General features: G+C 36.9%; 2 protein-coding genes across 5 annotated transcripts in view; one reads left to right on the top strand and one right to left on the bottom strand.

Moving 5' to 3' along the window:
• The window catches only part of RFC3 (replication factor C subunit 3), a 249,409-nt gene that overhangs the window by 8,355 nt on the left and 226,616 nt on the right, over positions 1 to 14,438 (top strand). The gene's annotated exons all lie outside the window — the stretch shown is intronic.
• The window catches only part of STARD13 (StAR related lipid transfer domain containing 13), a 492,092-nt gene that overhangs the window by 397,298 nt on the left and 80,356 nt on the right, over positions 1 to 14,438 (bottom strand). The gene's annotated exons all lie outside the window — the stretch shown is intronic.

The raw sequence follows: 14,438 nt of genomic DNA, 5'->3' as shown, positions 1-14,438 counted from the left end.
TTAGCTTTATATTTTTGTGCTTTGGTTAGAATGAAAAGATTTGGGAATACCAAATCAGAGTCCTTCAAATAAAGCCCCACACAGTTTAAAGCAATCTTGTGTTTGGTTTGAGTTCTTTCCGTCTCTCTTTTGCAGTCTGTTGATAATAGTTCCACAGGCTTGCATTCTTTGTATGGATGGCATATTTTTCTCAGTGCCTTCAGTGCAGGCATCAATAAGCTTTAGAAAAGTGTTATTTCTCTCCAAGGCCACTGTTGATGCCACTGCATTAAAAAATGCTTAAGAATCTTGTCTTTGTGTTACCTTCTTACCTCCTTAACCTTTTTCAGTTTCTTCTTTGAGTTTGCTATAGAAGTTCATAGGTTTGTAAAGTTATTAATCCAGATAAACTTGGAAGGATTTATTTGTGTGTGTTGGGGGCTGTCTGGATTTCTGACAGATAGACGTTAGCTTTGCACAAAGATTAAATCCTGAATGTTGTTAATTTAAATTAAAAAAGAAAAAACTGATTTATAGAATTTAGAGTTCAAAGTGAAAGTTAAAGTCACTCAGTCCTGTCCGACTCTTTGTGACCCCATGGACTATACAGTCCATGGAATTCTCCAGGCCAGAATACTGGAGTGGGTAACCTGTCCCTTCTCCAGGGAATCTTCCCAACCCAGGGATCAAACCCAGGTCTCCCACATTGCAGGCGGATTCTTTACAAGCTGAGCCACAAAAGCCTTTGCAAAAAACCTGAACATTTTTTTTGACACACTGATAAAAAATTATTTACTTAGTTCTTTTGTTTGTTCTACAACTGTTTGCACCCAAATAGAAGGTGTTTTTCCTTTGAAACTGTGTATGTAGTCCTTGTGATTACTGCCAGAGATATTCTTTTTTGTTATTTTTAATTTTCAATTCTTAGAAATGCCTCTTTTCCTCCATTGCATTTTTTCTATTTTTAAAATGTCTTTGTGAATGACTTTAGATGTGTATTACAAATTGGACTTCAGAGGTCTGTGCTGGCGTACCTGACTGAAAGTCTTGATTGCCTCTTCCAGTGTATCAAGTTTAATTAATAGCCATGAAAACTTCAGACTGCTCTTCATTTTAAATTCTCCTAAATGAGTTGCTTTTCAGTGGTGCTAGCTAATCCCTTGTAATTCAAAGTCATCAAAAAATCATATGATAATGCTTTTCGTATAATACAGAAATAATTTACAGCATTAGTCAAACAGTTTCAAAGGTGTCATTATTTGATAATTACCCCACCCCAGGGCCATTATTGTACTACATAATGTGACTAATGCTGTGTCATTTTTTTCTGCTGAAACTACAGCCGCAAATTGAAGAGTAACACATTCTGGCCTTTGGTTTTCTCAGTCAGCCTGAAAAAATTGGTTGTCTTTTTCAGCTTTAGCAGCTTAATATCTCACTTCAGGTTTTGTTGTTGTTTTTTTTTAATACATAAATATGTGACGGTAACAGTGGAGATAACATTTCCACTGCTATCTGAGGATAATAGATGAGTTATATTCTTGAATGCTGTTTGGTTCCAAACCTCATTTCCTTGTTACGTTTTAGCTATGAGATCTAGAGCCAGTGTAAATTTTGGGATTAATGTACGTTAGTGGTGATTTTTTTAAGAACTATGTCCAAATTTAGAAAGTCAAATCTTCATATTTATTTCAGCTGTTTCCTATGGGATTGTTTTTTTTTTTTAACTGAGAAAGTTCTGTCATCAGTGATTTTCTTAATAACCATGCCCCCAGGTGACTCACACCTTTGTTTATTCTTCAGTGTGGCTACATACACCTTTTAGCATATATGGCCTTATTTATTACTCTCTTTCCCTAGAACAACCTTTTTCCATTCCCATGTGTTCATTGTCAACACTTAAGCACAGGTCATATGGCACTTCCTCCATGATACCTTTCTGGATTCTCCACAAAAAAACAATAAATCTCTTTTTTCTTCTGAAATGATATGGTATATACTTTTAACTTCTCATGCTCAATAATTAGGAAAAGTACACCTAATTAATAAAATGTGTACCTCTAATTCTCCAGAGTTCAAGCATCCTGTCTTATTCATTCTGGAGTCCTAAAAAGCTATCACTGTATATTTGTTAAAGTAAATGAACTATGTATATAGCAAAACAATGTTACTTTTATGGGTAAAAGGATAAATTTAGCTCAGTTGACTCATTAAAAAAATGAAATCGTGTTTTGCAAATATACTATATGATTAAAAATATCAATAATTATAAGTAAAATTGTATACATTTTAGAGGATTTCCTAGCATAATAGTTGGAAGTTGAGAAGACAAAAACAACCAAGGAAATCCTTGTAACCAAGAATCACACTGAGCATAAGTGTTGCAGAAGCTGTTAAAAATGAACAGGGTAAAATACTGCTAAGATTTTTTCCCCCCACTTTTTTTTTTAACAGCTTTATTGCTTTTGGTCAAGTTAAAAGATTTTTAAAAGGTGTATTTTGATGAAGTAGGTAATCTATTTGGTGATGTTAAATAGAGGGCTACACCAGTAAAATTTAAAGAAAGCAAATTACCCATGGATTCTGGAATCTTTGCATACCACTGTGATCAATGACCTGAACCTCCTAACCTGGGGATGGAGAGCACATGAGACCGTCAATTGCCTGTAGGCACCTGCAGATTCTCACTCAACCCAAGATCTGCCTCAAAAGCAAATCAAAGAATTATGTAATTGATAGACATCATTATTGGCAACTCACAGCCAGGGATTTAATTCAAGACGCCCTAGCTGTTCCCTTCTCTTTCCTTCTCTAATAATAACCTTCTTAGTTATTCATCCTTCAAGACCCAAATCAATGCCATTTCTTGGGAAGGCTTTGCCATGTGCAATAAATTACTTTCTCCTTTGTGCTCTTAAAGCACTTGTCCCTATATCTATTATAGAATGTACCACAATTCTTACAACTCCTCATTAACTGCCTAGATAGGGACTAAGTAAAAGAGATTGTAGTACAGGTTAAGCCACTAGCACAGTTTCTGTTATTTCTGAAGACCTATATAAGAAAAGATTTTCCCCTTTCAGTATAATCATAGCACTTCATTTTCTGATCAACATTCTATCCTTTGTTTTAAGGCTGCTCTCACTTTCATTTCTGTGGAACCTGCAAAGGAGAGCTGTGGAAGCTCATATTATCAACGTCATGGTGAATAGTGCCAGAACCCCCATGTCTCATGAGAATTATTAGTCAAAGTAACCCGGGAGAAGTGAGAAATTTGCCAGGTCAGTGACACCTAGTTTCCCAACTGGACATCATTAATACAATTAGGCACTAAAAGGGGCACTGCCCTCAGGTACTACCTGTTACTAGGCAATCCTTGCAGTATCTGAAATTCCATCCATCCACAGTCTGTTTCTCATCTCCTGTACCTTATAGAAGGCCTGCAGTCACTTACCATATTATATAGGTTCTAGCATGTACACTAAATAATTTTGTATTTTGTTTTAAGTTTTCAGCTTCTTCTCAGTTGTCTAATTTGATGGTTCAGTAATTTCTTATTCTTCTACATCTGAAGTAAGCCATTGAGTGCCCTTCCAGTATTTCCACAGTGCATTTCTTGTGCTTTACTGTACTGATCAGCTTTTCACAAACTAAGCTTCACTTGGTCATCATTTAAAGATTTATTGCTGAAGCAGAATGCTTACACCCTGCCTGCTACCTACAACAGCCAGTAATATTTTTTGCTCCAAGAAATAAATACGAAGACTTTTAAATAAAACTCCTCTAACAAATATTCTGGTAAGAATAATAAACACAAAATAAGATTGAAAATGGCTAAAATGTAACTGGAGAGCACAGTGAAAAATGAGGACATCTTTGTGAAAACCACGATTAGTGACCCAGGGAAAATCACGTGCAGTGTAAATAATAAACTGTGGCAAAATACTATACAAAAAAGATGTTTGTGACTCAGATCACCATGATGGTGTGATAACTCACGTAGAGCCAGACATCCTGGAATGCAAAGTCAAGTGGGCCTTAGGAAGCATCACTATGAATAAAGCTAGTGGAGGTAATGGAATTCCAGTTGAGCTATTTGGAATCCTAAAGGATGATGCTGTGAAAGTGCTGCACACAATATGCCAGCAAATTTGGAAAACTCAGCAGTAGCCACAGGACTGGAAAAGGTCAGTTTTCATTCCAGTCCCAAAGAAAGGCAATGCCAAAGAATGCTCAAACTGTTCCACAATTGCAGTTATCTCACACACTAGTAAAGTAATGCTCAAAATTCTCCAAACCAGGCTTCAATAGTATGTGAACTATGAACTTCCAGATGTTCAAACTGGATTTAGAAAAGGCAGAAGAATCAGAGATCAGATTTCCAACATCCTCTGGATCATCAAAAAAGCAAGAGAGTTCCAGAAAAACATCTACTTCTGCTTTATTGACTATGCCAAAGCCTTTGACTGTGTGGATCACAACAAACTGTGGGAAATCCTCAAGAGATGGGAATACCAGACCACCTGACCTGCCTCCTGAGAAATCTGTATGCAGGTCAAAGAGGAACAGTTAGAAGTGGACATGAAACAACAGACTGGTTCCAAATTGGGAAAGGAGTACGTCAGGGCTGTATATTGTCACCTGCTTATTAACTTCTATGTGGAGTACATCATGAGAAATGCTGGGCTGGATGAAGCACAAGCTGGAATCAAGGTTGCCAGGAGAAATATCAATAACCTCAGATATGCAGATGACACCACCCTCATGGCAGAAAGTGAAGAAACTAAAGAGCCTCTTGATGAAAGTAAAAGAGGAGATTGAAAAAGTTGGCTTAAAACTCAGCATTCAGAAAACTAAGATCATGGCATCTGGTTCCATCACTTCATGGCAAATAGATGGGGAAACAATGGAAGCAATGAGAGGCTTTATTTTTCTGGGCTCCAAAATCACTGCAGATGGTGACTGCAGCCATGAAATTAAAAGATGTTTGCTCCTTGGAAGATAAGTTACGACCAACCTAGACAGCATATTAAAAAGAAGAGATGTTAGTTTGTGCCAACAAAGGTCCATCTAGTCAAAGCTATGGTTTTTCCAGTAGTCATGAATGAATGTGAGAATTGGACTATAAAGAAAGCTGAGCTCCGAAGAACTGACGCTTTTGAACTGTGGTGTTGGAGAAGACTCTTGAGAGTCCCTTGGACTGCAAGGAGATCCAACCAGACACTCCTAAAGAAAATTAGTCCTGAATATTCATTGGAAGGACTGATGCTAAAGCTGAAACTCCAATACTTTGGCCACCTCATGGGAAGACCCTGATGCTGGGAAAGATTGAAGGCGTGAGGAGAAGGGAACAACAGAGGATGAGATGGTTGGATGGCATCACCAACTCAATGGACATGAGTTTAAGCAAGCTCTGGGAGTTGGTGATGGACAGGAAAGCCTGGTCTGCTGCAGTCCATGGGGTCACAAAGAGTCAGACATGACTGAGCGGCTGAACTGAACTGTGGCAAAATATAACTTAAGTGACAGTAGGTAAAACTTCATGAGGTGGAATCAGCTAGAGACTATAAATCAACAGGAGAATTAAAGCTTGGTAATACTTAAACAATATGGGATTTCATAGAAATAGTGGTCAAAAGGGAAAATGACCAAGCTATAATTGATAAAACTTAATATGGACAAATCCAGGAATCAGATCTTCATTTAATTTATATAGAAAAGTGATAGCAATAGATCATTCCAGAAAAATTGAAATGAAAAAAGACAAAAGTGAAAATGGCTCAATTGCATTGTGTAGAGAATTGATCTGTTGGCTAAACTAGCTTAATAAAATTTGCTCTGACATATTTTTTCATCAAAATCAGCATACTTCTGACTGAAATATTTATACTTACTAACACAGGGTCAAAACATCCCCAGTGTCAGAATATCTGTGTCAAATGCTCTGTGCACATTTCATGCTGGGAGTCCCTTTTCTCTTAAAATTACTGATGCTTCGCTTAGAAGTCTGTGTATAGGGCCATGCATCACTAACTGTTAATAAAATATTAAAATGTGTTTATGAGCTTGCATTTCTTTAGGAAATGAGATTATTTTTAAAGATATTGTTATTTAGGAATTTTCTGATTTTACCATCACTTAAATGAATATTTGAGATACTTTAAAGCTTAAGGTGTTAGGGAGAAAATGCTTGGGAAACTAAACCAACTTTGTTGAACAGACATTATTAACTTAGAGGTGTTATTCCTGAATAGTTGTTCCCAGTCTCTTTGCAGTATGGAATCTTTTATCATGATGTGTGTTTTTATGGGGACTCCTGCCATCTTGCTTTCATACTTATAGTAAATCATCATAAAGACAGAGAGGAATTTTGGGCTTGCAGAGAGGGTAGTAAATAGGTATGAAAAACCTTGGATGAACTTTAGAAATGCCAGTGTTGAGTGAGGGCCTGATTTGGTAGCAGTGATAGGTAAACTACCATGTAGCTCACTGGGGCCAAATGACTTTTGTAAAGTTCTGTAAGGTGATTAGCACACTTCTGGGACAATTATTTGTAATAAAACTCTAGAAAACAAAGAGCTTTGAAGCTTTTCTTAAATATTTCCTAGGGATAGCAAGCATTTAATAGAAATAGTATATACCAGAGGTCAGCTATCAACTAATTTTACTTGTTATCCAGTCTAGTTTTGGTGTGGTGTCCCCTGTCTGAACAGGCCTGCTATCCAGCAGCAGGCACTAAATGATTGAGTAAGAATTAGTTTCTTGGGTTGTTGAATATATCAGAAAGTCCCAGCATATGAATGGGGAGATTAAAGAGTGAATACACTAAATCTATCAGTTCGGTCGCTCAATTGTGTCCAACTCTTTGTGACCCCATGGACTGCAGCATGCCAGGATTCCCTGTCCATCACCAATTCCCGAAGCTTGCTCAAACTCATGTCCATCGAGTCGGTGTTGCCATCCAACCATCTCATACTCTGTCATCCCCTTCTGTTTAGTATATTTGTAAGGCCTGGACATAATTTATAGAATTTTCATGTAGCTATATATTTATCCAAGGGAGATTTGTTAACATATTTCAAAAATATTCATTAATATATATATATACACACACACAGTTATACATATGTATGTATATGTGTGTGTGTGTTTATCCAGCTAGTGATGATCAGTTGTTCCCTAATTACTGTATGGTTGCTTTCATATCAGATCAGATCAGATCAGTCGCTCAGTCGTGTCCGACTCTTTGCGACCCCATGAATCGCAGCACGCCAGGCCTCCCTGTCAATCACCAACTCCCGGAGTTCACTGAGACTCACGTCCATCGAGTCAGTGATGCCATCCAGCCATCTCATCCTCTGGCATCCCCTTCTCCTCCTGCCCCCAATCCCTCCCAGCATCAGAGTCTTTTCCAATGAGTCAACTCTTCGCATGAGGTGGCCAAAGTATACTTTCATATATGTCTGTATAAAATTCAGAATAAACTGAAGAAGAAATATATTTGAGCTTTACTTTTGGACAGAATGATTCTAATGACTTATTAAGCTAAGGAATTGAGTTTTCCTATATATCTACCTTATCATTTTTTAACTACCAATAACCATTACTGTGTTAATAGAAATCACAATTGTAACTGGGTAAGAGAAAATGAATATGGGAACTTCCCTTTTGGTAAACTAGCCATTCTGGTTTAACTGAGTGTAAACAGCACCAGGCACTAATAATTGAGTAAGAGTTAGTTTCTTGAGTTGTTGAATATATCAGAAAGCTCCTGAAAGACCTAAGAACCTCGGCTTCTAAGAATAAAAGAAAAAAACAAAAACTCATGCTTCATGAAAAAGCTCCTGGGTGAACAGATCAGGAACATAAGCTATCAGTAATACTAGCTTAACTATCTAAAGGACTTAGAAAAAGCAGCCCAGGGTGGACAACCCAAAAAGGCTGCTGAAGCATCCAATGTGTCAGGTAAAGAGACAGTATCTGAAGGTAACACAGCAGGTCTTCCCACCCAGCAGGTCCCAAAGTCAGTTACTTACAAATCTTGATCTTCTCTGTTTGACAGAAGCATGCTTGCCTTTTCATCTCAGATCCTAATCTTCATTGTTGTGCATGCAAATCTGTTTTACATTATTTTAAAAAGAAGCTTATTTAGCATTAGATCTAGAAATTTTACATATTGAAGGTGGGGAGAACATTAAGTTATATACATGATGTATTAAATGATTGACTTAAATATAGTGAATAATCTTGTATATGATGTTATATCAATGTTATTCTTTATCAAAAAGCAAGAAGAGCAATATGCTGCTTCCCATTCATATCTCACTGGTAAAAGTGTAAAATGGTCAAATACTTTGAAGAACAGTTTGACAATATTAAATATGACCATGTGTGCTAAGTTGCGTCAGTCTTGTTCGATTCTTTGCGACCCCATGGACTGTGTCTAACCAGGTGCCTCTGTCCATGGGATTGTCCAGGCAAGAATACTGGAACGGATTGCCGTTTCCTCCTTCAGAGGATCTTTCAGACCCTGGGATCAAACCCACGTCTCTTGCATCTCCTGCATTGGCAGGTGGATCCTTTAGTACTAGCACCACCTGGGAAGCCCTAAATATGACTGTTCAGTTCAGTTCAGTCTCTCAGTTGTGTCCAACTCTTGGCAACCCCATGGAGTGCAGCACACCAGGCCTTCCTGTCCATCACCAACTCCAGGAGTTTACTCAAATTCATGTCCATCGAGTCGGTGATGCCATCCAACCATCTCATCCTCTGTTGTCCCCTTCTCCTCCTGCCTTCAGTCTTTCCCAGCGTCAGGGTCTTTTCCAGTGAGTCAGTTCTTCACATGAAGTGGTCAAAGTATTGGCATTTCGGCTTCAGCATCAGTCCTTCTAATGACCGTAAATATATATATAAATGTCATGACATGAGCTTATGCAAATTCATAAGAAAAACACCATTTCCAGGAAGCCTTCCCTGAATCCCCTGTCTGGGCTGATTAGGTAAATTATTTATGAATAAAGAAGAGCTTATATTTAAAAATAGGAAGACATTTTGAGGATTTAATACCTTTACATGATGATTAAGTCATGAAGTTAGAGGAAAGTGGCATTAAATGAGAAAGTCAGTAGAAGGCTATTTCAGCATAAAGGTAACATCTCAATTAGAAGAGGAAGATTTAAAAAAAAGCCTGCATCAGTCAGGAAATGATAATTACAGCAAGTATTTCATCACAAACTTAAAATTTAATGGATTTATATTATTTGACTTTCAAACTATAATATACAGTATGCATATACCAACTATTTTTTGTCCTGTATTTGGTTATGATAAAATGGGAACAGAATAAATTATCAACTAAACTTTGAGGCAGAGATATTAATTTTCCTTTTGATTTAAGAGATTAGAATACAGATAAAATAAATAAATAGAGTTACTCTTCTTATGTTAAAATTTTGCTATCCAAAGAAAAAAAAGCATGTGGCTGGTTTTTTCTAACCACAAGTTTAATGTAAAGAATATTCTGTTTTATTGGCTCTTTAAGCTAGGCCTCCCTCTAGGTGCATCAATAAAGAGATTAGTGAAAGAGTATGGGATAGGAAGTGACAGTTTCTAAAATCCAGCTACCCATTCTCAAGCACATGTTACATTATTTGAGGATATGATTTTTCTATCAATTAGATGGTAATACCATTCATCTTGGCACAAAATAAGCAAAATTTTGGATTGTATCAAGGTATCAATAGATGATTTAAACTTATAGTTAATGTTACCAATTTTATCTCCATATAAAAGCATGCTAATGACCTCTCCCCCACTTTTCTGAACTAGAGTATTATAATGTATTAAAAGGGAATGTAGAGGAGCCATACTTCAAACATTTATAAGAAGCATACCTATGTAATTATGTAACAACTCATCACTAAATGGATTACTTTTTCTTCATTTTTGCCCTTATCTAATTTGTTTCCAAAATGTTTACTGAAATCTCTTCATGATGCATATCTTTCTTCCTTATTAGACCGTAGGCTGTTGACTTAATTTAAGGGAATGCTCCTGACTTAGATTCCTATGGAAGAGTTTCATAGAGGGGCAGCTGTGGGAAAACATAATCCCAGCTATTCCTCCTCTCGCACTTTCAAGATCTGTTACCTCACACATATTGAGTCCTCCATTAAAAGCAAGGGTTATAAAGCCATGGTTGGGAAAAAAAAAAAAAAAACATCATGCTGGGTTTTGTTCAGGATTTGTTTTGGAATTTTCTTTGAAGCTTTAACTGAAAGATGTTTAGAGAGACATGGCTCAAGGGAGGATATATAAATACTGTCTTCTACTGTTCCTGTGGTAGTAAATGATGTGCTCCCATTAGATGATGCTTCTTAACATCATTCATGATGTTCCCCCAGGCGTCCAGAGATTTGGAGGCATTGCACTGCACCTTGCTCTTGGTATCCCTAAGGAGGAATCCTTTGGTGGAGGTTCCAGTCCCCACAGATTGGCAGAATTTCTAGTCTGATGTCTGATAGCTCCTTCTGTGCACTTTTTAAAGTTTCTGGGCATTTAATAGATACATAAGGGAAGACATCTGCTTCTCTCTGAAGAGCTCAGATTCCATTCTGATGAGTATTATGAATTAAGGAATGACAAGTAGAATTACCTTCATTTTTGGTTGGCTTGGCAATTAAAATTCACATTACATCCCATCACAATTACCCAGGTGGGAAACTCTTCACAAAATGAACCAAATTCTTTCAACCCCTAAAATCTTTATCACAAATTCAACTTATTTTAGGGTTATTTTGCTTTTGAGAATGAACAAAATTTCCAATGTATTGGTAATTAAAAATTAAATGTGGTAGCTGTCTATAGTGCTTGTATCTTTCTGCATATTTTGTATTATTTATTAGTTACACAACTCAGATACTGAGCTTGCTCCCCAGTCAGAGAGACCTGGGCTATGCTCCTTGTTTATACTGTACCACATTCTTGCCCCCTGTTGTCAGCAGTAATTTTGTGTTCAAGTTCACTAACTCTCAAACAGAAACTTGAACAGATTCTAATGCAGGGAGTGGTACGTTATACCCTTTCCCTCTTTTCATGAGAGAAAGATGCTATGCAGGAGTCCAGAAATGAGACATTACGTGGTCTGTAACAAGTGCCTGCCAGCCACAGAAATAATCCGCTCACCTTTTGTAGTGTGACTATGTGTTGTGAGAAGGGTAAAATTTAAGAAGACCTAGAAATATTCTTCTTCTGGGAATTAAGAGCATGGGAGCTTATGAGAACAGGGAAGGTAAAAAACCCAGTGCATAGATGGTTGAAAAATAAAATAACAAGAGGGACTATTAGATTAATGACTGGAGGGTCTTAAGTCAGCAGCCTAGGAAATATTAATTAAATTTAACATCATAAACAGAGATAAATTTTTGTATATTTGCTCAAATAAACAAGCAAAGTGAAATATCTCATTTTTGCTTCCCTTGCCTGCAGAATAATTTCCTAATCTTCAGTTTTAAGTTGTCCCTAGCTTATCTTTCTGGATGCTAGGTTTTCTTTCATATAATGCAACTTCTTCAAATGACTCTGGGTTATAAACCACTTCTCTAAATACCTTCTCTACTATTTTCTAAATGTAAACTTTAATGTACTAAATGACCCAGGACATATATCCCATTTCTACATTATTGTAACAAAGAATCATGGCTTTGTAGCTTCTGTTCTTTATTCTTTAGGTCTCTATAGTGAAAAGTGATGGTTATGGGGTTCCTGTTCTAATTACAAGAATAGACTACTACAGCTCCAGTCAACCCTTGAGAAGCCTAAATAACGCATTTATGTAAGAAACAGCTCATTAGCCATAAAAGTTAAAAGTATAAAGTACAATGTGTATCTATATATAAAAAAAGTGTTAACATTTAAATTCACATAAAGATTATAGAGTTCTCTGGGAAATGTATGCTCAAGTGAAGTATCTGATACTGTACATGCTAACCTATTTACTTATAAATCTTAAGTGAATGTCTGTGAGGTCAGTACTTCATTGGATCCATGCTTTATATACACAGTAAGTCCTAAAGAAGAGTTTCCCAGGTGGCACTAGTGGTAAAGCATCTGCCTGGCAATGCACAGGATGCAGGAGACATGGGTTTGATCCCTGGGTCAGAAAGATGCCCTGGAGAAGAAAATGACATCCCACTCCAGGATTCTTGCCTGGAAAAGTCCATGGACAGAGGAGCCTGGCAGGCCACAGACCATGGGGCCCCAAAGAGTCAGACACGACTGAGTGATTGGGCATAGAGCACAAGTCCTAAGGGGAGCTTACTGATCAATTTATTCTATTGAATAAATAATATGTATTTTAAGAGTTTCAAAAATACTTTGAGATATATTTTATTTTTCTTTATTTTTCATATTTTTTCTAGGGAGTTTCCTCTTTTGCTCCCATAATAAAAATCATGTAGACAAAGTATCTATTCAAATTAGCAACTTTAGCCTCTTTTTCTAAGATAACACCAAATTAAATGGAAAATTTTGCCTCTTGATCCATTGCCTATTTTTGTTGCTTCATGGTCAGAATGCCCTGCAGTAGCACAACAGAAAGAAAAAAAAGAAAAACTTTGAAGGAATCTGAGCCTAGAAAGATTTTAGGTAGCACTTATCAAACAGCTACAAAAATATGTAACACCTTGTAGAATTTTTATATGAAAAAGAAAACCAACAGGATGAAAGGATTCTGATGCTAACTTTTGAACTAACATGAAATAAATTCAGTTTCATGGAATTACAAACCATTTCCACAGTTAAATAGATTGCACTTAATTTTGGTTCACCTTTATTAATTTTCTCTCCCCATCTAGTCTGGAAAAGCTTTGAAGGGAGGAACCCTATTTTATAAAAGATAAAGATACCAAATAATGAAATTAATTTGTATATGTGGCAAATGTAAATCTGTCACATTATAATTATGCATCCTACAGTTTATCTTGAGGCAAGCAAACAAAACAACATATACATGAGTTAATTCTACTCAGCAATAACAATTTTATTTCACCAAAACAACAGGCTAAAGTCGGTTTTCTCCTGAGCACTTTAGGAAAAAATAGAGTATTTATTCCACTATAAAAATTACAGAACATTTATTAAAGTCCCCGTAAGACTAGTGGCTGAAAAATCGGTCTGTCTTCATGTACGCAAAAACCCTTGGTTTTCCTGAAAGTCACTACATGTCTCTGATAACAATTATGGCAACAGATATTAGGCATGTTTTGAAGTAAATAGGTATTCTGAGACATCTGGAGTAAAAGAAGATAATCTATGAATTTTACATTATAAGAATATTAAATATAACTTAAGTAGATTGTTCTTTATATTAGTTCAACGTAGGAAACTGGATTCAGAAAATACCTATATTTAGGACACCCTCTGGCCTGGCTTTTTACCTTTCTCTTAACCACCAGTGTCCTGGAACCCTGCTGTTAGACATCTGTTTCCCAAAGCATATTGTATATAACATTGGTGGGCAAGAACAATAGTTTTATTATATATCTAATCACAAACTGGAATCAAGATTGCTGGGAGAAATATCAACAACCTCAGATATTCAGATGAAACAACTCAAATGGGAGGAAGCAAAGAGGAACTAAAGAGCTTCTTGATGAGGGTGCAATAAGAGAGTGAAAAAGCTGGCTTAAAACTCAACATTCAAAAAACTAAGATCATGGCATCCGGTCCCATCACTTCATGGCAAATAGAAAGGGAAAAGGTGGAGGCAGTTACGGATTTCCTTTGCTTGGGCTCTAAAATCATGTGGGATGGTGACTGCAGCCATGAAATTAGAAGATGACTGCTTCTTGGCAGGAAAACTGTGACAAACCTAAACAGTGTGTTACAAAGCAAAGACATCACTTTGCCAACAAAGGTCCATATAGTCAAAGCTATGGTCTTTCCAGTAGTCACGTACTGTTGTGAGAGCTGGACCATAAAGAAGGCAGAATGGCGAAGAACTGGTGCTTTCAAACTGTGGTGTTGAAGAAGACTCTTGAGAGTCCCTGAGACAGCAAGGAGATCAAACTAGTCAATCTTACAGGAAATCAACCCTGAATGCTCATTGGAGGGACTGATGCTGAAGCTAAAACTTCAATGCTTTGGCCACCTTATGTGAACAGCGACTCATTGGAAAAGACCCTGATGCTGGGCAAGATTGAAGACAAAAGGAAAAGAGGGATGAGATGGTTGGATGGCATCAGTGATGCAATGGTCATGAACTTGAGCAAACTGCGGGAGATGGTGAGTGATAGGGAGGCCTGGTGTGCTGCAGTTCATTGGGTCGTGAAAAGTCGGACACTACCTGATGACTGCATAACAACAAAATATGCCTTAGAGTAACAAACTTCAACACAGCTTGATGAAATTTTGTTGAATCTTTTTCTTTGAAAGGCATTTATAAAGAGCATTCTTAGTGA

This window comes from Bos grunniens, chromosome 12, assembly GCF_055505025.1.
Source record: "Bos grunniens cultivar Pamir isolate PY7600 chromosome 12, Bosgru_T2T1.0, whole genome shotgun sequence".
In the NCBI taxonomy this organism is placed as follows: domain Eukaryota; kingdom Metazoa; phylum Chordata; class Mammalia; order Artiodactyla; family Bovidae; genus Bos; species Bos grunniens.
The sequence above is the reverse complement of the archived record's forward strand: the minus strand, read 5'-3'. Positions and strand labels throughout refer to the sequence as shown.